Raw genomic sequence first — 23,833 nt, forward strand, 5'->3', positions numbered from 1 at the left:
ATTTAACAATAATACACGACAAGAGAGTTTCTTGGTCAACTATAAGTTTAATCTTTATGTATTATGGTATCAATTTCCTCGATTATTAAAGCATTTTTATCTTGTAACTCTAACTTACCAGAAGGATTTAGGATTTCTTGTCCTTTTCACTCCTTTTTTTTTTCTTTGAGATAGAATCTCACTTTGTCACCTGGTACTGTGCATTATAGCTCACAGCAACTTCAAACTCTTGGGCTCAAGTAATCCTCTTGCCTCAGCCTTCCAAGTAGCTGGGATTACAGGTACCTGCCACAATGCCCAACTATTTTTAGAGAGAGGGTCTCACTCTTGCTCAGGCTGGTCTTGAAGTCTTGAGCTTAGGCAATCCACCTGCCTCAGCCTCCCAGAATGCTAGGACTACAGGCATGAGCCGTTGTGCTGGGCCTCTCGGTTTTCTTATCTATAAAATCAGGAATTTAGCCACAGTAACTGTAAGATTTTTCTCAAATTCTAAAATTCCAAGACTTATGTATTTTTGGATGATTTGAAAATCTAGACTCTAATTAATTAAACTAAACCAATCTAAGGCATGTATGCTAGGAGCTATGCAGAGCTGGAAAAAGAAACACCTTGCCAGCAAGCAAAATATTGATATTGAAGTGATACCAAAAAAGGACACTTCCAAGTGCTATGGCCTCACATCCCTCAGAAAAACCTCTCTTGTTGCATTATAGAATTGAAGATTTGTCTGTTTAACTCAAAACCTTATCTTCTGGCAAAATACAAATGCCTCTGGAAAGGTCACACATTAAACATTATCAGTCATTCTTACCTTTGTTTGAATGAATTCTTTTTTTCAATTTGACCCTGTCTTGTTCCATAAAAGATTTGAAGCTATCTACTAGAAAGAAGCAAATGTATTTCTGAGATCAGATCCGATAGAAGCCCATGGGATCCAGGAGAGAATGTAAGGAGGAGGATGTCACCAATGAGAAAAGCTCTATGTAAATTGCAAAGGGCTGTAAAAGTATTAGAGATCATTAGTAATAACAGGAAGAGGCTGGATGCTTAAATATAAACCTTGCCTATTTTCCAGTGATTTCAACAGGTCAAATTATTCTCCATTGTTCTTATGGGGCCTAATGTTCTTGCCTAATTCTTTGGACACTTTATTAAAAAGAAATCTATTCATAATTTGCTCTTTACCTTGCTCATGTTGCTTTCTTATTTCCTGAATGGCATAAAATTCTATTAGCCACAGTACTGCCTGGAAACATATTTACACAGTCTACTCGTCTTCCTTATTTCCTGGAAATGCAATGATCTTTTCTCTGTCTTTGCATAAATAGGTACCTATTATGCTCAAGAAGGAAAAAAAATGACTTTAATTTTAAATGGTCCTTTCAACATTGCCAGAGCTGATTGTAGCAAAATGGATAGTTCTGGTATAATCAGCAAAGAAAAATCATAGCCTATTTTTCAAAGAGACAAGTTTTGGGCAAATACAAAAACTTCCAGAAATTTTTAAATTGGACTATAAAAGATTATGTTTTCTTTTGGTCACAAAGATAACATAACCTTAAGAAAGAAAGAAAAAAATAAAGTTTGGAACCTGGAGAATTAGACTGAAAATATCTTCCTGGGAGATGTTGGCCCAAGAAGGAAATCTACCCTTGAGTCAGAAAGACAGCAGGCTTTTGGGGGTAGAAAGCTAGCCTCTTGGGGTAGTGTTATGACCCTTCTGGTAGAACGTAACCTGGAACATATAATTAAAATATTCTACTAAGACACTGTTTTACCACTACATAACTATTGGCCTAAATTAGCAGTCTCAAAAACAGAACTATGGGATCAATATTAGAAGTTCTATTTATATGCATTTATCTTATGAAAATGAAATTAGGCTTCAGTGTTCTTTAGAGTGAGAACTGCCCACACTCAATCATTTGTTCTCGCCATGTTGCAACATTTTGCATGGGAGGTGTACTGGGGGAAGAATCCCATGAGAAGCTGAATGTGATAGCCTCAGACATTTCACTTTCATCAGTTTAGGACACATGGACTTAAGCCAGGGGAAGTGAATTTATAGATTGTGCGCTGAAGTTTCAATTAAATCAATCCTCACAAATGTAATAGCAACAACAAAAGATATTTTCAAAAAACCCATAGAGCAACTACCTGGTATAATAATGTAAAGACATACACACAAAATGTCAAATCTGTTATTTTGTGACTCCTTGTACAAGCCCTTTGTCAACCACATGACTATTTAAAATGTTGTAAAAAAAAAAAGACATAGCTAGAAATTAGCCAATTCTTTGAAAATATTAACAAGTCTATCTGAAAAGTAGTGTTTATATCTGTTCTCATAAATGATGACACTCACCTCAAGTCTATCTTGTGATTAAGATATTAGTTATTAATAGTCTAGGAGCATCACAATTTGCAAGACCTTTAAAAATCAAGCAGGCAAGGACGATTCTGGGAAGAAGGCAGAGTAGGAAGTGCCAGTAATCTGTCTCTTTATCTGGAGACTGAATCTGATACAACTATTTTAGAATTCTGAAGTCTATTGAAGGCTTGCAACTTCCAGATGAAGGCTATACCAGTAAATTGCAGTTAGTGTCAGTCAATTTCAGTTCTTAGTTTAGCAGTAATCCTGTAGGATGAAATGAAAGAACACAAGACAATAACTAGGTAAATATGCGAGCAATTATAAAAGATAGCATTATTGTAATGTTGTAAGTTCATATTTTGTTTTCTACATAATTTAAGGGGCTGATGAAGTAAAAACAATTACTAGCTTATGTAGCAAAGTAAAAAGATATAGTCTGATAACATCAATAACTGAAAAGGGTGGGAATAAAATGGTTAAGAAGCAGAGTATTCATATGTTATTGAAGCTAAGATGATATAAATTCAAAGTAGAGTGTTATAACTTGAGAGTGTTAAGTGAAATCCCCATGGTAACCACAAAAAATAGATACAGAATATATACAAAATGAAATAAAAAGGGAATTAAAATATTTCACTATAAAAAACAAAACCAAATGCAAAAAAGAGACAGTGTTGCAGAAAATGAGGGACAAAAAATGTTATAAGGCACACAGAAAACAGAAAAATGACAGAAGTCCCTTATTGTCAGTAATTACTTTAAACATAAATAATTCTCCAATCGAAAGACAGAAGTTGATGGATTTACTTTAAAAAATAAGATTCAAATATATGCTGTCTACAAGAGACTCATTTAGATCCAAAGACACAAAAAGACTGACAATGGAAGAATGGAAAAAGATATTCCCTGTAAATAATAACTAAAATGGAGCACGTATAGCTATACTTGTATAAAGCAAAATTGACTCAGTTCAAAATAATTTAGAAGAGTCAAAGAAGAATGTAATATATTAGTAAAAGTTTCAATACAGTAAAAAGATAAAGCAATTAAGTGTATAAATATTTGTGTACCTAATAACAAATCATCAAAATATGTCATGCCAAAATTAAAGATATAGTTTTACAATAATAGTCAGAGATGTCAATACCCCACTCTCAATAATGGGTAGAAGAATCAAAAGAAAGAAAATAGAGAACTCAACAATACCAGCGGCCAACTAGACTCAATGGACCACACATACAGAGCACTACCCAACAACATTCTTCACAAGTGCACATGGAAAATTTTCCAGGATAGAACATATACAGCCACAAATTAAGTCTCAATAAACTTAAGATATACATGCTAGAAATATCTTCTATCATAAGGGATGAAGTTAGAAATAACAGAAGGCAAATTGAAAAATTCACATGTGTGGAAATTAAACAATATTCTTAAATAACTAATTAAAGAAGAAATCACAAGGGAAATTAGAAAATACTTAAAGATAATGAAAACAAAAACATGGCATATCAAAACTATGGAACACAGAGAATACAGTACTAAATGGTTAATGTATAGCTATAAACATTTACATTAAAAAAGAAGAACTCAAGACAACAGCTTACCTTTCCCCTGAGGAACCAGAAAAAGAATGAACTAAACCCAAAGCAGGAAGGAAGGAAGGAATAAAGGAAGGAAGAAAGGAAGGAGGGAGGGAGGGAGGGAGGAAGGAATGAATTAGAAAGAATGAAATAGAAAACAGTGGAGAAAAATCAATGAAACAAAAGGTTGGCTGCTTGAAAAGATCAACACAATTGATAGACTGTTAGCTAGATGGACCAAGAAAAAGAGACTCAAATTACTAAAATCAGAAATTAAAATTAAACTGGGGACATCACTACCAATTAAACAAAAATAAAAATCATTATAAAGAGTATCTTGTACAACTGTAGGCAAACATTGAATAATCTCAATGAAACAAATTCCTAGAAACACACTACAAAACCCGCCAAGACCAAATTACAAAGAATGTATGAACTAAAACTAGTAGGAAGATTTAATCAGTAATCAAAAATCTCTCAACAAAGAAAAGCCCTGGACCTGATGACTTCACTGGTGAATTCTCCCAAACATTTAAAGAAGAGCACCAATTTTTCTCAAACTTTCCCACAAAATTAAAGAGAAGACACTTCTTAATTCATTCTACAAGTACAGCAATACTTGGTAGACAAAATACCAAAGCCAGACAAAGATACCACAAGATAACTATTGTCTGATCAACACCTTATAAATATTGATGCAAAAATTCTCAGTGAAATACTAACACTGATTTCACATCATAGTAAAAGAATTATACACTATGCCCAAGTGGAATTTATTCCTGGAATAAAATAAATTTAACATATGAAAATTCATGTCTATAGTACACCTTATCAACAAAACGAAGGGGGAAATCACATGATCATCTCTCAACACCCTTTTATGATAAAACCCCTTAACAAATTAGGAAGAAGAAAACTACCTCAACATAATAAAAGCCACATTTGAAAAACCTGCAATGAACACCATACTTACGGGTAAAGTACTGAAAGATTTCCCTCTAAGATCAGAAACAAGGCAAGAATACCTACCATCACAACTTCTATTAACACAGCACTGAAAGTTCTTCTAGCCAGAGCAATTAGGCAAGAAAAAGAAATAAAAGGCATCCAAATGGAAGGGAAAAAATAATCTCTATTCACAGATGATATGATCTTTTATGTAGAAAATTCTAAAAATGGCATGAAAAATTTTTAGAGTAAATAAATTCAGCAAAATGGCTAAATATAAAGACAACACAAAAAATCAGCAGCATTTCTATACACTGACAATGAACTATCCAAAAGAAAAATTATGAAAACTATCCTATTTACAATAGTAGCAAAATAAAATAATAAATAAATAACTTAAGCAAGGAGGTAAAAGATTTATACTATGTACAACGAAAACTACAAAATATTGCTGAAAGAAATAAGACAACATAATAAATGGAAAGGTATCCCATTTTCATGGATTAAAAGACTTACCAGTGTAGAGAAATCAATACTCCCCAAAATGATCTATCTACAAGTTCGATGCAATCCGCATCAAAATTCCAGCAATTTTTTTTTTTTGCAGAAAAGAAAAATGCATTCTAAAATTCCTATGGAATGTTAAAAGACCCCAAATAGCCAAAACAATCCTGAAAAGCAAGAGCAATCATGAAGGACTAACACTGCCTGATTTCAGAACTTACTACAAACTATAGTAATGAAAACTGGGTGATAGTGGCATAAAGACAGACAGACATACAGGCCAATGGAGTAGAACAGATACCAACAATAAACTCTCACATATATATAGTCAAACCATTTTTAACAAGGACATTAAAACCATTTAACGAAGAAAGGACCATCTTTTCAACAAATGGGAGTGGGATATCTGGACATCCACTTGCAAAAAATGAAGTTCGGCCTTTAACCAACACCATATACAAAAAATTAACTCAAAATGAATCAAAGACCATAACATCTAAAACTATAAAACTCTTAGAAGAAAGTCTTGGGCTTCATAACATTGGATTTAGCAATGATTTCTTAAATAAGACACCAAAGGCACAGACAATAAAAGAAAAAATAGAAAATTGAAATTTATAAAAAATTTTAAATTTTGTGCAAAATGATACTATAGAGTAACATGGCAACTCACAGAATGGGAGGAAATATTTGCAAATTATATTCTTGATAAAGGACTAATATTCAGAATATATAAAACTAAAAAGTAAAAAAAAAAAAAAAACATGAAAAACCCTGTTCAAAAATGGGCAAAGGACTTGAATAGACACTTCTTCAAAGAAGATATACAAAGGACCAATAAGCACATGAAAAGATACTCTACATGACTGATCATTAGGGAAATGCAAATCACTTCACATCTATTAGGATGACTATTTTGAAAAAAAAAAAAAAGTCTGGCAAGGATGTAGAGAAATTGTTGGTAAGAGTGAAAATGGTGTAGCCACTATGAAAAACAGGATGGTGGTTCTGCAAAAAATCCAAAGTAGAATTACCATATGATCCAGCAATTCAACTTATGGATATATACACAAAAGAACTGAAAGCAGAGTCTCAGAGGTATCTGTAGATTCCCACTCATAGCATTATGATTCACAGTAGCTAAAACATGGAAAAAATTAAAGTGTCCATTGACAGATAAATGGATAAAATGTATATACCTATGATAGAATATTACTGTACTTTGCCCCATATAATGTGCTCCCATGTATAATATGCACCCAAGTTTTTGACCCAAACTTTCAGGAAAATAGCCCTTGAGAACGTGGCCTGCTGGCCACCAGGAGAGATATCTGGGGAGGGCTAACACTCCCCTGATAAATGTGCAGATCACACCGTCCTCTTGCAGCTGCCCACTCTGAAGGCTGCCCCTCCCCGCTCTCCCAGGAACACTTAACTCCTGGCCACATCAGGGTTGTGGTCAGCAGGGTGGGAACTTCTGAGGCTGCTCAGCATACAGCCTGTCCCCCTTTGGTCGCAGTCCTCACCCAACATGGCCACAGTCTACCTTCCCAGTCCTGCCACCAGATCCCTGACCACCCTCCTTAGCCATACTACCAATGTATAATGTACATCCTTACTTTTCCCTCAAAAATTTGGACAAAAATCTGTGCATTATTCATAGCAAAATATGGTATTCATTCTTAAAGAGGAAGGAAATTCCAATATATGCTACACATGTTTCATATTGGCGAAACTTGAGACCATTATGCTAAGCAAAATAAGCCAAGCACAAAAAGAAAACTTCTATATGATTCCACTTATAGAGAGGTACTTACAGTTGTCAAAATCATACAGACAGAAAGAGGAGGCTTACCAGAGGCTAGGGGTGGGGAAGATTGGGCGGTTACTGTTTGATGGGAACAGAGTTTCATTTTTGCAAGGTTTGAAAGAGTACTAGAGAATAGACGGTGGTGATAGTTGCCCACCTTATGAATGTACTGAATACCACAGAACTCTACACTTAAAATGGTAAATTGTATGTGTATTTTGCCACAATAAAGAAAAAAGCCAAGCAGGAGAAACATGAAATACTACTACTTTTCAGCAATATTTAAAATGATGATATTGATCCAGTACTTTACAACATTTCATGACACTGAATAACAAAGATTTAGAGCTGAAACTAAACAAGACGCCCATACCACCGAGGAAACACTTGTTCTCATGGTGGTGAAGAAGGCTGAAGCAATGCACGGAAAGCCAGGTGGTTACAAACGTGCGCATTCATCCGTCGTAAAATGTTGGAAGACGTGCCAAAAAATACTGCCATCAAATGCATCAAATTAGAATTCGCACAGGTTAGACAGTTTGGCAGGTTTTATTATTTTGGTGGCAGAAAACAACACATGGCGCCGGCTGGATGCTTCACTGGACAGTTTGCAGTGTTTTGTTTTAGTAACGAACAAACACAGGAAGGACTGTGTGTGTGTGTGTGTGTGTGTGTGTGTGTGTGTGTGTGTGTGTGTGTGAGAGAGAGAGAGAGAGAGAAAATCTAAGAAAAGGTGTCCAGTAGAAGAAAGAATTCAGTAGGGAAATCAATGTGGAGTAACTTTCATTTAAAAAAAAAAAAAAAGATGTTTTCAGTTAAAACCTGCTTTACCTGCATTTGTATAACTCATGATAGAACAAGAGCTTTGATGGGAACAAATAAATATTCAGGGAAAGTTGATAAATTCTGGTGGGGATGAGATGAGACGTGACCACAAAGTTCTTGGGAACTAGTGGTAAGCTAAATTATTGGTCTCAATTCTCCCGTGAAATTACGCTTCTATACCTTTGACAGAGACTCGTGGTGGGCAGAGTATTCTTAGCACCCTTGACTTTGGGCTTAGTGTGTGACTCATTTTGGCCAATGGGATATTAGAGGCTGTCATGTGAGCAGAGCTTGAAATGTGCTTGCCAGGTTGGCTTGGCTCCGCTCACTTCTACCACTGTCATAATAATATTATTTTCAAAGATACCCATTTTTTGTTTTCAAAAAACAAATACTACACATTTGCTTTCCTTTTCTGTGATGACAAGTAAATGTCACTGGACTGTGTCAAATGGTCTATGAAGCTAGTGTATGACGCCCCACGATCATATCAATGTACACAGCTATGATTTAATCAAAAAATAAATAAATAAAAAACAAAAAAATACAGATAGTTTTGAAACAAAACTACACTGAATTGATGCCTTCAAGGTAAACATGACTTTTAACAATCAGCAAAGTCATTTTGGGAACTATGTTTACACTAGGCAGGGATCATTTTCAAAACTGGATTGAAAATTTCCTACAATTTATTTCATAATACTGCTCCAGTTTGTCACCTGTACAAAAAAAAAGCCATCTATATACACGTGAAAAACTTGGAGATAATTTTCCACTGCTTAAAATGCCCCTGTTTAGCTTAAGATCAGTGCATTTTACTGGGTAAGTCAGAGGTGTCCAACCTGCAGTCCATAGGCCACATGTTGATTTTGTGAGGTTTTTTCCTTATCTGTGGCATTAGAGATCACGAAGAATATGCACAGACCTTTTTTTTTTCCTTTGCTAATCAGCTTTCATTAGTGTTTGTATATCTACTGTGACACCTACGCCTTTTCCTCTCCAACATCTTTAGTACTCCTTGGAGCCTTCACCCTTTTAATTCAAGCCAACCTTTCTTCATCCTGCCTTGAAATCCAATAAGAGCATCCTCACCTGACCCTGTAACCTCCTCTAGCTGAGAGTCTATTTCTTTCCTTTTGTTCTTCCAATGTGTGGCAGAGAAAAAGAAAAAAAAAGATTGCACACCCCTGAAAGTTGTCGCTTAACAAAAAAGAATTTTTTTCTAAACAAAGAATCTCAGTGGATTTAAACCCACGTGTTAAAAATAGAGAAACACTTTACAATTAGTTTGCGAGATTCAAATGACTGACATGAGGGAGATGGAAAGTTCCTAACTGAATTTCCATAACAAGTCTTGTATAACTGATGGATGTTGTTGAAAATATGAGCATCCCGATGTGGTAAGCAAAGCAAGTGGTATACTCCTCCCAGCCAGATCTACCATGTTTCCTCGAAAATAAGACCTACTTACAGGAAAGATAAGACGTCCCCTGAAAATAAGACCTAGCGCATCTTTGGGAGCACACCTTAAAATAAGACACTGTCTTATTTTCGGGGAAACAGGGTATGTGTCTTAATGAAGTATCTCTTTCAGCTGGGACAGACATAAAATCAAGTATCAAAATAAGCTGAATTTAGAAACAGACCTTTGACTTGCTGTAATACAAAACGTTAAATCAAGATTTTCAAAAATAGCGAAGCACATTGTCACTTTGCTGCCACTAAAAAATTACTACTAATATAGAACAATTGATATAGTTTGAACACAAAAGAATTGTTTATCCTAAGTAAGGTTTATCATTCTCATGACATTTACTTCTTATCACAGAAAAGGAAAGCAAATGTTAGTATTTATGTTTTAGGAAGGAAAATTTTTAAAATAGTTTATGCCATCCTTTTAAAATATCAATATTCGCACAATTTTATACTGTATATAATCATGGCGCATGTGATTTATAAATAAGCGAACATACTTGTATCCAGAGTAAACCCTCAAAAATAGTTTAGCACGATCAGAAGTTTTAAAACCACTCACCTAAAAAGATGCCTATTTTTCTTACCCTGAAGGACTCCCACCTATGTCTTTTTCTCTTGAAACATCTCTCATAACCCTTGGTGCCTCATCCCTTCACACACCCCACTTTCGCCCTGCTCTGAAATCAGACAAGAACACCCTCATTGATCCTGTAACCTCCTCTACTTTAGATCCTGTTTCTTTCCTTCCTATTGCCAAATTTCTATACCAACTGCACCACTCCCAACACGTGGGTGCATCTGCCTTCATTCAGCTCGTGGAGTCAGGAGAGCTGGCCTAAGAAGCTGATCCTCCCCCATAGGCAGAAAGCCTCAGGGGGCCTTATATAGTAGCCAGAACAACAGTGGCTCTAAATTAAACACTAATGACAATTACTTAGGAACACAAGGTACCTGGCGGCTTAATCATAGTTATTCAAAACAATCGGGAAACTCGTGGCCTTTAGGTGAGAAAGTCTAATTGAACTCATCCTCCCCACACTGCCATTCTGCATTGCTGAGGGGCATCCAGTTCCTTGCCAGATATAGCTGACAGTTACTGGAGTGAGGAATGTGTGTCACTTCTCTCAAGATGATTATGCCCGGTGGCTCTGTTGCTTAAACTCACCTTCCTGACACCCTTGCCCAGGTGTGGACACAACCCCGTTCCTTATTTCTCATGACCCTGATGGAACAAGTTTATTGCAAGGAATTATCACATAAGAAAAGAAAAATTAAGTATGACATCAGTCACAAATCTGATGCTACAAATCCTAAAGTTCACAGGCTGTGCCCTTTTGTGGGGAGCAGGGATAGAAAGGGAAATGGGACTCCAGGGCATCCAATATTGACCATCTACCTCCTTAGTCTTAGGCGAGCCACTGAGTTGCAGAGGGTCCACTATTTAATCAGATTAAAGACCCTTCCGTCATGTTCTCTCTCTCCCGAGTTCCAATGCCCCATATTTAGTACCATGCAAAGGAAGCTAAACTTCTAAAAGTCTTATACAATCTCGACCCCCAAGGAAGCCCATGCTTTTACCTTAATAAAATAGCTTAATTCAATGGTCTTCAACCCTGGCTACACATTAGAGTCACCTGGGGAGCTTTTAACAAATTCCAGTGATTGAACTGCACCGGTGGAGATTCTAATTCACATGTCTTGAACTGGTGATATTTTTAAAGTTCCCCATGTAGTTTAACAGGCGGCCAGACCCAAGAAGTCACAGCTTTTTTTGCTCATTGTTTCACCTTCTCAAGTCCAGCATAAGAGTGTGCATTCTTTTGCATAGCTAAAAACCTCATCACTCCTTTCTCTCACAAGAAGTGAATCCCAATTTATGACCTTTAAGAAAACAAATTACAAGCAGAAGCTTTGAGATTATTCATTTCCATTAAAGGTTGCAAAATCCCCAAATCAAATTGCTTTCAGGCTGTCCTCAAGACAAAGTATTTGAGATTTTTTTCTACTTGGGGACCTTTTTCTAACCAATGGGAAGGCCAGTCCCTATATGGGTCAAGTAGCAAAGAGTCTCATCTCTCTTTTCTAGAACAAACATAGGGAGATTTTTTTTTTTTTTTTTTTTTTTTTTTTGCGGAGGAAGGGCTTTATTTCAGCTGGCAGAGCCACGGTGGACTAGAGTCCAAAAATGGCCGAGCTCCCTGACTGGCTCTGTCTTTTCCCTTTTATCTCCAGCCAAGGGTTTTTTGCCCATGGGTACCCTTCTTATTAGTCAGTTTGAATCAAGCCGGAGAAGGTGGGCACAGACTTTTACAGAAGGAAGCAAGTGTTAGTTTCAAGGTCTCAGGAAGTTAAGTTTTTACAAATTCATACGAGCTGAGTCACCATGAGGAGGACTTTGCAGTAGTGCCCTTGGGCTCCTGTGAGAAGACTTTTGTTTTTTTAGACCTTATTTTTTCTGGGTATCCTCTATCATTCCCCCCTTAAAGACCCTATAAGATGTTATTTTTTTTTTATTTTATTACTTCCCAATTTGCTGCAGTGAACATTACCATCTCTCTTTTTTTTTCATTAAAACTTCTTCCTAAGTTGATTAGAACGATGTTAATAAGCAAAACATCTCTCCTCATCTCTTCTTCTTGCTCAACTTAGTTTAGGCTCTTCCCAAGGCTTAGTAATTGGTTCTCAGCTTTGCTTATTTCTACACACCACCTCAAGTAGTAGGTAAGTCGTGACAATATCTTTAATAATTTCATCCATCCTTAATTCCAGGTATCATGGTCAGTGCTGGGAATACAGTGGAGAGTTTTAATCAGCATGGCCTCACCCTCACAGGGCTTATATTCTAATGGGAGGAAACCAATTTATTCCAGAAAAAGGCATATATGTAAATGCAAATTGCCTTAAAGGAATGGAACAGATTTCTTTCAGAGTATATAACAAAGGGATGTGTCTGTTTTGGGAGATAAGGGAAGCTTTGACATTTGAGTGGGGATCTGAAGGAAGAGTAAGTAAAATCAGCAGGAGCAATGGCTTTGGACCTCCCCAGTTGGTCTGTGAACTTGGAGAGAGACATTGGGCCTCAAGCTTTTGCTGTACCTATCCTTCAGTGTCAAGCGTCAGAAGCTCAGCAAATATCTACTGATGTAAGATTTATTCCAAATAGCAAAACATCTCTGAGGCATTTGTTGTTTTTGCCCACCCAGCACATAGCCTCCAAATAGAGGAGCTGATCCTCCCCCTCCAGTCAAACGATACCCCCAACCTGGTCCTTCCACCTTTCCCCTGGCCACGGAGAATGGTTCCAGGATGGGAAAGTGAACAGGCTAGGCTGAACACAGCCTTTCCCTGGGAATTTTCCATTTGGGGTTGAAGGGACAGAGAGGTAGAAATTGTGACACAAGAGCTGTGGGTGGTCCTCTACCCAGCCATAGGAAGAAATCTCATCTTAAACAGGTGAGAATAAGCAAAGAGAGACCAGAATATATGACATACAGATGTTGTAGAATCCGGAAGCATTGGGGTCCAGTTCCAGTCCCAGACAACTGGAGCTGTCATGATTCCTGCAAGACCTGCTTGAATTTTGTGAACTTCCCCAATTATAGGGCTTTGCTTCTGCCAATCTAAGATTAGTTAAAATTCTATCTCTGTCTACAGACAAGAGTCCTGTCTAAGTAGGCTCAGCTCCTATTCATAAACAGATTTTTGAGTGGTCTAATTTGTCTTTAATTAATAGGAAAATGAGTGACTATGATTTATCATAAGTAAAATCAACAAATGATATAACACTGAAGCTATAGAGTACTAAACCTTGAGTGAGTACTACCTATGAACAACCAGTAGTGGAAACACTCAACAAATAGTTACAGTACAGTATGACAAGGATGATGGCAAAATTAAACACGATACCCTAATCTATGCCTACATTATAATTCCAATTTCACCTTGTCATTTGTAATTTGTGGAGAATTAGTATTTAAATGGTATTTGTCTCTGTCCTCTCAATACTCTTAAATGTACAGGTGGTAGATTTATGTTTAAAGGCAGTGAAGTTTTTTTTTTGTTTGTTTGTTCTGTTCTTTTTGGGTTTTTTTTGAGACAGAGTCTCACTTTGTCGCCCTTGGTAGAGTGCCATGATGTCATAACTCACAACAATCTCAAACTCTAGGGCTCAAGCGATCCTCTTGCCTTAGCCTAACAAGTAGCTGGGACTTTGGCACCTGCCACAATGCCCTGCTATTTTTAGAGATGGGGTCTCACTCTTGCTCAGGTTGGTCTTGAACTCCTGAGCTCAAGGGATCCACCTACCTCAGCCTCCCAGAGTGCTAGGATTACAGGCATGAGCCACCACACCTGGCCTGTGGTGAAGTTTATTTAAAAATAAAAACCTTACAACTAAGCTTTTCTATTGCATGCCTATTCTGATGCTAATTTTAGGTGTCAACTTGACTAAATTAAAGGGTGCCCAGATAGCTAGTAAAGCATTACTTCTGGGTATGTCTGTAAGGGTGTTGCCAAAAGAGATTGGCATCTGAATCAGCAGACTGAGTAGGGAAGATTGCCCACTCACCTTTCGGGTGGGCACCATCCAATCTTCTGATGACCAGATAGAACAAAAGGCAGAGGACAGGGGAAATCTGTCCCCTCCTCTGGAGCCAGGACACCTTCTCTCTTTTCCTTGGACATTAATATGCCATGTTCTCTGATCTTTGAACTAGGCTCTGGGACAAGCCCCCTACCTGACTTTTGAACTGAAATTTTTGAACTGAAATTTTTACCATTGGTTTCCCTGGTTTGGAGGCTTTCAGACCTGAAATGAGCCAGGCTACCAGCTGCCCTCATTTTTAAGCTTGTAGATGCCTAGGATGGGATGTCTTAGCTTCTATGATCATGTGAGCCAATTCTCCTGGTAAATCCTCTCTCATATGCATATGTGTGTGTGTGTGTGTGTGTGTGTATTTATTATAGACATGGATAAAGTCATGCACCACTTAGCAATGAAGATACATTTTGAGAAATGTCTTGTTAGGTGATTTCATCATTGCGCAAATATCACAGGGTGTATTTACAGAAACCTAGATGGTCTAGCTAACCATAATACACCTAGGATACATGGTACAACCTCTTACTCCTAGGCTACAGCCCTGTACAGCATGTTACTTTCCTGAATACTGTAGGCATTATAACACAGTGGGAAGTATTTGTGTATCTAAAGATATCACAACATAGAAAATGTATGGTAAAAATATGATAGAGAAGATTTTTAAAAGGTACCCCTGGATAAGGTGCCTCAATTATTATCTTATAGGACTATTGTCATATATGCAGTTCATTTTTGACTGAAACATATACACATAACTATATATGTGTGTGTGTGTTTACATATCCAATTGGTCTGTTCTTTAGAGAATCCCAGTATGTAATACAATCACTTATAATTTTAAATTAGGCAGCCAATCAGCATGACTTTTTCTTTGTTGCAAAGTAAGGAATTACTTTAGAACAGTAAATGCATGTATACTCCCAAAATTCATATGTTGAGACATAATGTCCAGTGTCATAGTATTAGGAAATGGGGCCTTTGGGAGGTGATTAGGTCATGAGTGCAGAACCCTCATGAATGGGATTAGTGCCCTTACAAAAGAGACCCAGAGACATTCCCCCCACTTAGAAGAGGCTTGATCTTGGAGTCTTCAGCCACCAGAACTGTGAGAAACAAAAGTTCTGTTGTTTATAAGCCACCCAGTCTGTGGTTACAGCGGCCTGAATGACAAAGACAACATTGTTCCAGCAAGAAGGCAGAAGAAGCACCTTCTTTCACCCTTCTCCTGTACCAGGAACGGATGGGCTTTTATGCTTCCTTCCTGCATTTCTTTCCCTATAAATCAGTGATTTTTAACGTGTGCCACAAAAATTTTTAAAGATCATTAATTAAATTATTTTCAAAAGAAGTTCAGAGCACAGTAAGTATATTCTTTCTTTCACTCTTTGTTTTTGACCAACATAATTTAAGTATGCCATGGAAGTTTAACTATATTTTCAAGTGTGCTGTGAGATAAAGAAGGTTGAAAACCCCTGCTTCAAATCATTTCCTTGGCTCCTTTGCAAGTGGTGTCAAATCCTTTCTAAAGTAGAAAGAATGAATTAGGCCCCAAAGCTCTAATTCAAGGTAAGAAGAGCTTCTTCCCTTTGTTTGAGGTTCCTCTAGGGACACATTCAGTGCCAGGCTGGGTGTGCCAGGCAGCTCTGAGAAAGAGGAGGGCTGTGGAGCTGCATTCAGCCTCCTGTAGCCTGTGCAGACTGGGGCAAGTCACAGGCCTCTGGGAATCTCAGTCTGCAGACCAGGTAAATGGGATGATAATATTACCTCTTTACAGCACTCCGTAGCACCTGTCTCATGATGTAGTAAGTGGCTGATGAATGCTAGCTGCAACCTTTCCGTAGTACTTAGTCCAGTGCAGGCTGCACTAGGATGCCGCACCTCCATCTACCCTGGGCACAGTAAAGTCTTTTACAACCTGAATCAGAACCACACAGGTTTGCCCGAAATTATCTCATTTGTTCCTTTCTAAGTTTATTTTGGTTTTGATGGATCATTTTTTTCTTTGGTAAAGGTGACTTTGAATTATATTTATTTTCCCCAATGTGTTAACAACAGGCTCAGCAGAGTAATCAACAAGCAATATAAACAAGCTTGAAAATGTTTTCATCTACATAATAAAAGTTAAATGATTTTGACTTCCATATCATGGGATGCCTATCAGTATGATTTTCCAGGGTGACTTTTAGCCTCCAGTCAGTCTACTTGAAACACATCTTCCTGCTTTAATGAGGAAAATAATTATCAGATTTTTATTAACTGCTAAGGAGAGGAGATAAATAGAATAAGAGACAGAGAAACAGGAAGACCTGATCTTGGTAAGAGAAAGACACTGGGAAGATATGCAGTTGAATAGAACACATGCATACAGATAGCAAAAAAGGAAAATAAAACATCATTCAAGTGAGCACCTGTCCAATGGAGTATTATTACATCACAAACAGGCAAGGAGCTTAATCAAGGAACTTCAATTCAAGGATGGTACATTTAACTGCCTTTTAGGGATAAGAGCCAACTTTGAGAATACTATTGATCTTTGAGCAACATGGGTTTCAATTTTTTATTCAATAAATACTTTTGGAAAATTTTTTGGCAATTCGCAACAATTTGAAAAAACACATAGACAATCCGCGTAACCCAGAAATATTGAGAAAATTAGGTAAAGTTAGGTATGGCACGAATGTATAATAGACATGTAGATACTAGTGTATTTTATCATGTCCTACCATAAATACACACAAATCTATTATAAGAAGTTGACATTTATCAAAACTCATTCACAGTTACAGATCATAACGTGTCGTCCACAGGGGATAGAAATGTGAACAAGTGTAAAGATGCAGTGTTAAAACACAACTACTAATGATAGACTTTCTAAGTATATTAAGAAAATTTTACAGAACTAGAACAAGAAATAAATAAACCCACCATCATGGTTAGAGACTTTAATACTTAGTAGAAAGAAAAAAGAAGGCAGCAGGGTAAGAGGGATCTTCCTCATGAAAAACAGGGGTTCACTAACATCCCATGTGGGGTTATGATTTGCACCCAATGGATACCTCACTTAATAATGCATTGACAATTATTGACTTGTTTCTTTCTTCCATTCCTGTGAGAGTTTCCCACTCCAGGCTTTCTGCCTCTTTGCCCAAATCACTACCATGGAACATTCAGTTACCCACTGCTATGTTAGAAAGTTGAAAAAAAAAAAAAGAAAGTTAGGCTTCTCTTGTGACCTTCTAGTAACCTCTCCATCCTCAACTTGATCTTACAAATGGAGGTACTTCAGCAGCCTTGAAAAGGAAGGACATTTTCCCACTTCTTTGAGCCACCTGACCACCAACTGGCTTCTTCTTATTTTCCAGGTCTCAACTTCAATGAACTGTCTTCAAAGAGGACATCCTTGACCCCTTTCTCTAAAATATCTGCCCCCATCCACAAGTATTCTCTCTCATTAACCTTCCTCTCTGCAATAAAAACAATTTGTAATTAAAAGAAAACACACAACTTCACGGATTTGATGGTAGTGCATAATGTAGTACAAGTATCATAATAATTTCGGATCTTCCTCCCGTTGCTATTGTACTGAGCTAACGTGTTATGACATCTACTTAAAACTCATCTCCACGTGAGAGGTCATCTCTCCAGTGAATTGTATATTGTAGGAAAGAGTGATCTCTCGCTGTCCTCATGCTTTTTTCATCATGTTGAGTGCAATGCCATAAACCTTGAATCACCATGAGGCCCGTACAATGTGTCACTAGTGAGGCTGGAAGTGCTCTCAAGAAGCAGAGAAAAGTCATAACATTACAAAAAAAAAAAAAAAGTGGAACTGCTTGATAAGCACCACAAATTGAGGTCTGAAGCTGTGGTTTCCCACTATTTCAAGATAAATGAATCCAGACTGTGGACCACTGTAGAAAGAAGGAAAGGAAATTCATGAAGCCACTGATGGAATTATCTCAGCAGGCATGAAAACCCTGCACCTTTTTTGAAATATCTTTTTACCTATCACTGAAAATTCAGCTTTTGTGTGAGTACAGGACTGCTATAAGAGAGGCACGTATAGACTCTCACATGATTCAAGAAAGACCAAAATCATCGTAGGACAACTTAAAGTGAAAGGAAGGTAAAGATCTAAAATTAGAGACTTGAATACCTGCAAAAGATAGTTGGATGATTTTAGAAAGAGGTTTGGCTTGAAAATGTCAAAATCACAGAGAAGCAGCTTCTGCCACCCAAGAAACAGCAGAACAGAGCTCCCAGATGCCACTAAGAAAATCACAGAGAAGGAAGAAGATCCTCCTGGAAAAAAATGCCTCAAAGGACATCCATTGTAAAGAAGAGAAATTAGCACCAGTATTTAAAGCAAGAAAAGACAGGCTGATTTAACTGTTTCATGCAAATGCAGTCAATTTATGATCAGAACTGCCCCTATCTACAAAGATGCTAACCCCTGAGATTTCAAGGAAAAGGTGAACACCAGATGCCAGTCTTTTGGTTGTACGACAAGAAGGCCTGGACAATGGGAACTTTTTTCTTGATTGGTTCCATCAGTGCTTTGTGCCTAAAGTCAGAAAGTACTCTGCTCATAAAGGACTGCCTTTTAACATTCTTTGGATAGTGAACAATGCTCCTGGCTACCCAGAATCCCGCGAGTAGAACACTAAAAGCATTGAAGTGGTCTACTCGTCCCCAAACACAATATCTCTAACTGAGCCTCCAGGGCAGGGGGTCGTAAGGACCTTTAAGCCTCATTACACATGGTGCTCTATGGAAAGGATTGTCAATACCATGTAAAAAAAAAAAACAAAAAACAGTAGAAAAAACATCCTGAAAGCTGAGAAGGATTACAAAGTCATCAAAGCTAAAACAATACATTTCTGCTGGAGAAAACTGTGTCCAGACATTGCACAGAACTTTACAGGATTACAACAAAGCTGATGGAGGAAATCATGAAAAAAGAGATCATAGATGTGGAAAAAAAAGTTTCAAGATACAAATCTTGGAGAAATTCAGGAGCTAATAGACACCACCCAGAGGAATTAACGGAACACAATTTGATGGAGGTGAGTGCTTCCAAACCAGTGCTAGGCTATGAGGAAGAAAGCGTAGAAGAAACAGTGCCAGGACCCAAAGTGACATTGGACAACCTGGCAGAAGCTTCTGATTATTCAAGACTTTCACAACATGGACCCTCCTGGGATATGGAGACTGACACCAAAGCAAATGGTGGAAGAAGGATTGGTGCCATGTAAGGACATTTTTAGAGAAATGAAAAAGCAAAAAAGTCAGACAGAAATTATGACATATTTCTGTCAGTTGGCACCAAGTCTGTGCCTGCCTCTCTTGCCGTCCCTTCAACTTCCTCCACTTCTCCCCCTACCACAGCAAGACCAGCCGCCTCCATCTACTCAAAGTGAAGATGAAGACCTTCATGATGACCCACTTCCCCTGAGTGAACAGTAAGTATATTTTCTCTTCCTTATGGTTTTTTTAGTGACATTTTCCTTGTTCTAGCTTACTTTATGGTAACAATACATAATATAATACATATGACATACAAAACACGTGTTAATCAACTATTTATGTTATCGGTAGGTTTCTAGTCAACAGTAGGCTATTTGTAGTTACGTTTTGATGGAGGCAAAATAGAACTTATGATCTAGTAGGAGGTTACAGACCCCCCCAAAAGGTAAACACATATATGTCATGAGGTGGGCATTGGTCATATGAAAAAATAAAGCCAGGGGATACAGCAGAGGAGAAGTAGGGTGGGACATGACAGATTATATCATTTTAGAAATAATAACGAAGAAGACCTTTTCATGAAGTCACATTTGAGCCAAGATCTGATTGGGGTCAGGTGTCTGGCCATGCAGATATCTGTTAAGACTGTTTCTCAGACAGCAGGGACTGCAAAGGCCCTGAGGCAGGAGTGGCTTGACATGTTTGAGAAACAGTAAGGAAGCCAGTGTGACTGAAGCATGGGGAAGGTGGAGGAGGAAAGGGAAAAGAGATGACAGAGAAGTGGGGCCTCGGGGGTGCCCAGGGCCTGGAAGGACGCAGAGTGGCTTTGGATCTTATTCTGAGTGACATGAGAAGCTAGCAGAGGGGTAAAGGCAGGAAGACCATTTGGGAGGCTTCTGCAATCAGACGGATGAGAGTCAACAGTGGCTTAGGTTGGAGTGATGCAACCACAAACCAAGGAGGCCAAGGAAGATGACATCCCCCAAGACTGGGCAAGGAAGGGTTCTCCCTAGAGTGACCCCGCTGACACCTCGGTTTTAGACTTCTGGCCTTCAAGACTGTGCCTGCCTCTCCTCCCACCCTACAACAGCAAGACCTACCTCTATTGCTTTAAGTTACCAATTCATGGTAAGTTGTTACAGCAGCCTTACCAAACCAATATAAACTCTACAATGAAGGTGGGAGGAAACATTTCTCTCACACGTGACAATGGGATGGTAAATTGGAATGTAACTTCTATGGAGGGGCATTTGGCAGTATTTATCAACATCTCAAATACACATGGCTCTTAAACTAGGAATTCTAATTTCAGGAGTTTATCATCCAGCTATATGCAACATGCATATCAAACTATACATATGCAAAATTATTCGGTGAAGCATTGTTTGAAACAGTAAGCTGGAAACTATCTAAACGTGTTAACCTTTATGGTAGATGAACTTGACTCCACAAAGTATAATAGACACATAACTCCATTTATTCTTTCACTGTGGAGCCAGCTCTTTTCTGCCTCTGGATGAAATTGCTACTCTCATATTCTTTTGCCCAGACATTAAAGATAATAAAAAGGCCTTTGGTAATTTTAATTACAAGACGGGCCCTACTGTACTTGCCTGAATATCAAGCCCAGAGTAATATTAAAATTGTCATCTTCTTATTCTAAAGAATTCCCTCTCCTCCCCCAGCTGTAGGCTAGAAGTCTGCTTTGGAAGAGGGGGCATGACTGGCTGTGGCTGCTGCTTTCTTTTCCTGTGTCCCCCCCTCCTGGTTCCACCTGTGACTTCTTCAGGGTTGGTGGGCTAGAGAGAGATAAGGGCTAAAAAGGCCTTAGCTGTTTCTCACAGATAGAATCTGGCAAGGGTAGGTGTCTGAGCGTACTAGTCAGACTTGCACTGCTGTAATAGCAACTCCAAATCAGAAGGACTTCAAGTGGATGTTCATTTCTCATTCACGTCGCAGGCAACATGCACCAGCATCTAAGCGAGTCGGGAGGCTGCAACTCTGCTCCGCTCTGTCATCCAGAACCCCTGCTTCTCCCAGCCTGTGCCTTCTCCATCTTCTAGGGCCTCTTCCATCTCTGCTCTTGGTGGGAAAATAGGAAAAACCTGGAGAATCCTGTGGAACACAATTCAGGGCCAGTGAGAAGGTGTCCGTCATGTCACTATGCCCACATTCCATGGGCTATACCTCAGTCACGTGGTTCCACCAAACTGCAAGGGCAGCTGGGAAATGTGGTCTTTGTGCCCAGGAATTGAGAGGCATAGCATTCACTCGCTGGATGGAGAACCCCAAAGCTGAGTCTTTCTCTTTGGGGTGACTCATGGATTCCACAGAGACACCTCTTGCACTGTAGCTTCCTTAATGTGGACAATGTCCCTGTTAGGCTAGCTACTGGTAATTCCCCAAAAGCCTGTGGGCACCTGGCCATCCTCTCACTTTGTTGGGGTTACATTACTCCTCCAGAGAGTCACGTGGGTGAAGTCTAAAATGATCCCAAGGTGAATTCGTTTTTGGGGGGAGGAACAGAGTCTTATTTTTTCACCCTTGGTAGAGTGCTATGGTGTCATAGCTCACAGCAACCTCAGACTCTTGGGATTAAGCGACCTTCTTGCCTCAGCTTCACAAGTAACTGGGACTTTAGGTGCTCACCACAACTCCCGGCTAGTTTTTCTTATTCTTTTCTTTTCTTTTTTTTTTTTGCAGTTTTTGGCCGGGGCCGGGTTTGAACCCGCCACCTCCAATATATGGGGCCGGCGCCCTACTCCTTTGAGCCACAGGTGCTGCCCTAGTTTTCCTGTTTTTAGTAGAGAAGGTCCTCACTCTTGCTCAGGCTGGTCTTAAACTCCTGAGCTCAAGCAATCCACCTGCCAGAGCATTCTACAGTGCTAGGATTAGAGGTGTGAGCCACTGCGCCCATCCCTCAAGCTGAATTCTTCCGATGTGTCCCCAGCAGGTCCCCTAGGAGGCATCTTTGTTTCCCATCAGTGTCCTACACTTTGCTCCCAGTGTGGAGAAAAGGCCAATAGAATTGATGCCATTTACCTCAGAAAGATAGAAAGAAACATCATAATAGCCTTCCAATAAATGGAGAGACTGTCTATAAAGATTTGAGTAGCTAGGGTCTCTCTTTGGTTGAGCTGTCAGTACAGCAAAGCTTGTTCCTGGAGTTGAGACTTCTGGAGGAGTCCACAAATTCCAAGCTAAAAATGAGTCAGATCCTACTTATTCTTTAAACTGGCTTTGGTATTTCAAGGCATTTTCTTGTTTTTAAAACTACCCCAAAATGCAGAAGACTTCAAAGAAAAAAAGTTAAAATTTCCTGTAAACCCATCACTCAGAGATGACTATTATTGGCATTTTCATGAATAGTCTTCTAGAACTTGGTTTCTGTACATTTCCTCTTGCAGAGAAATTTTGGAGACAGATCCTTAAATTGCATCTGACACCTTTGATGTGAGATTCTAATACTATTTTCTTCTCATTGAAACAGATGAGCAAGGGATGCTAGCTAATGTCACTGCTTCTTTTGCTTTAATGAAGGAAAGTTGGTGTCATCCCCAATTCTATAGTGTAGAGTTCCTTTTTAGCAAGCTTATTTTTGTCTCCATAAGTTAGGGATGAATTTATTTCTTTTCATTCATATAGGAAAAAGGAAATTTTAAGTAGAGTTTTTCATTGGTACATGATTGCTGCCCTCGCTGCTCATTGGGGGCAACTGACCCCTGCAAACAGAGAGTATCCTGCCTCTCACCCCCAATCCAAACTGAGAAGACTAGCACCATGCTCCAGGATAACTGAGAAAGATAAGTTTTCTGTCTTCATGCAGAGATCAAAGCAGAACGTGAAACATAATTACAGGCTCGGCACCCGTAGCACAGTGGTTACAGCGCCAGCCACATACGCCGAGGCTGGTGGGTTCGAATCCAGCTCAGGCCAGCTAAGCAACAATGACAACTGCAACAGAAAAATAGCCGGTGTTGTGGCAGGCGCCTATAGCCCCAGCTACTCGGGAGGCTGAGGCAAGAGAATCACTTAAGCCCAAGAGTTGGAGGTTGCTGTGAGTTGTGATGGCACAGCACTCTATGGAGGGTAATCCCACTACTTAGGAGGCTGAGGCAAGAGAATCACCTAAACCCAGGAGTTGCAGGTTGCTGTGAGCTGTGATGCCACGGCCATAAAGTGAGACTCTGTCTCTAAAAAAAAAAAAAAAGAGAGAGAGAGAGAGAGAAAGAAAAAAAGAAACATAATCACAATAGCAAATTATTTTGTAGCTTTTACTGTGTGCAAGAGAACTTTGGGCATTAACCCATTAAATCTGCCCACAAACAAAGGAGCTTGGAAACATCATTCTTATTTGACAGAAGAGGAAACAGGCACAGAAAGGCTGAGGAAGAAGGAACTGGCCCAGTCACACCAAGCTAGTAAGTGGTAGAGCAGAGCTTTAACACCAAAGTAGTCTGTGCACA

This window comes from Nycticebus coucang, chromosome 23, assembly GCF_027406575.1.
Source record: "Nycticebus coucang isolate mNycCou1 chromosome 23, mNycCou1.pri, whole genome shotgun sequence".
NCBI lineage: Eukaryota > Metazoa > Chordata > Mammalia > Primates > Lorisidae > Nycticebus > Nycticebus coucang.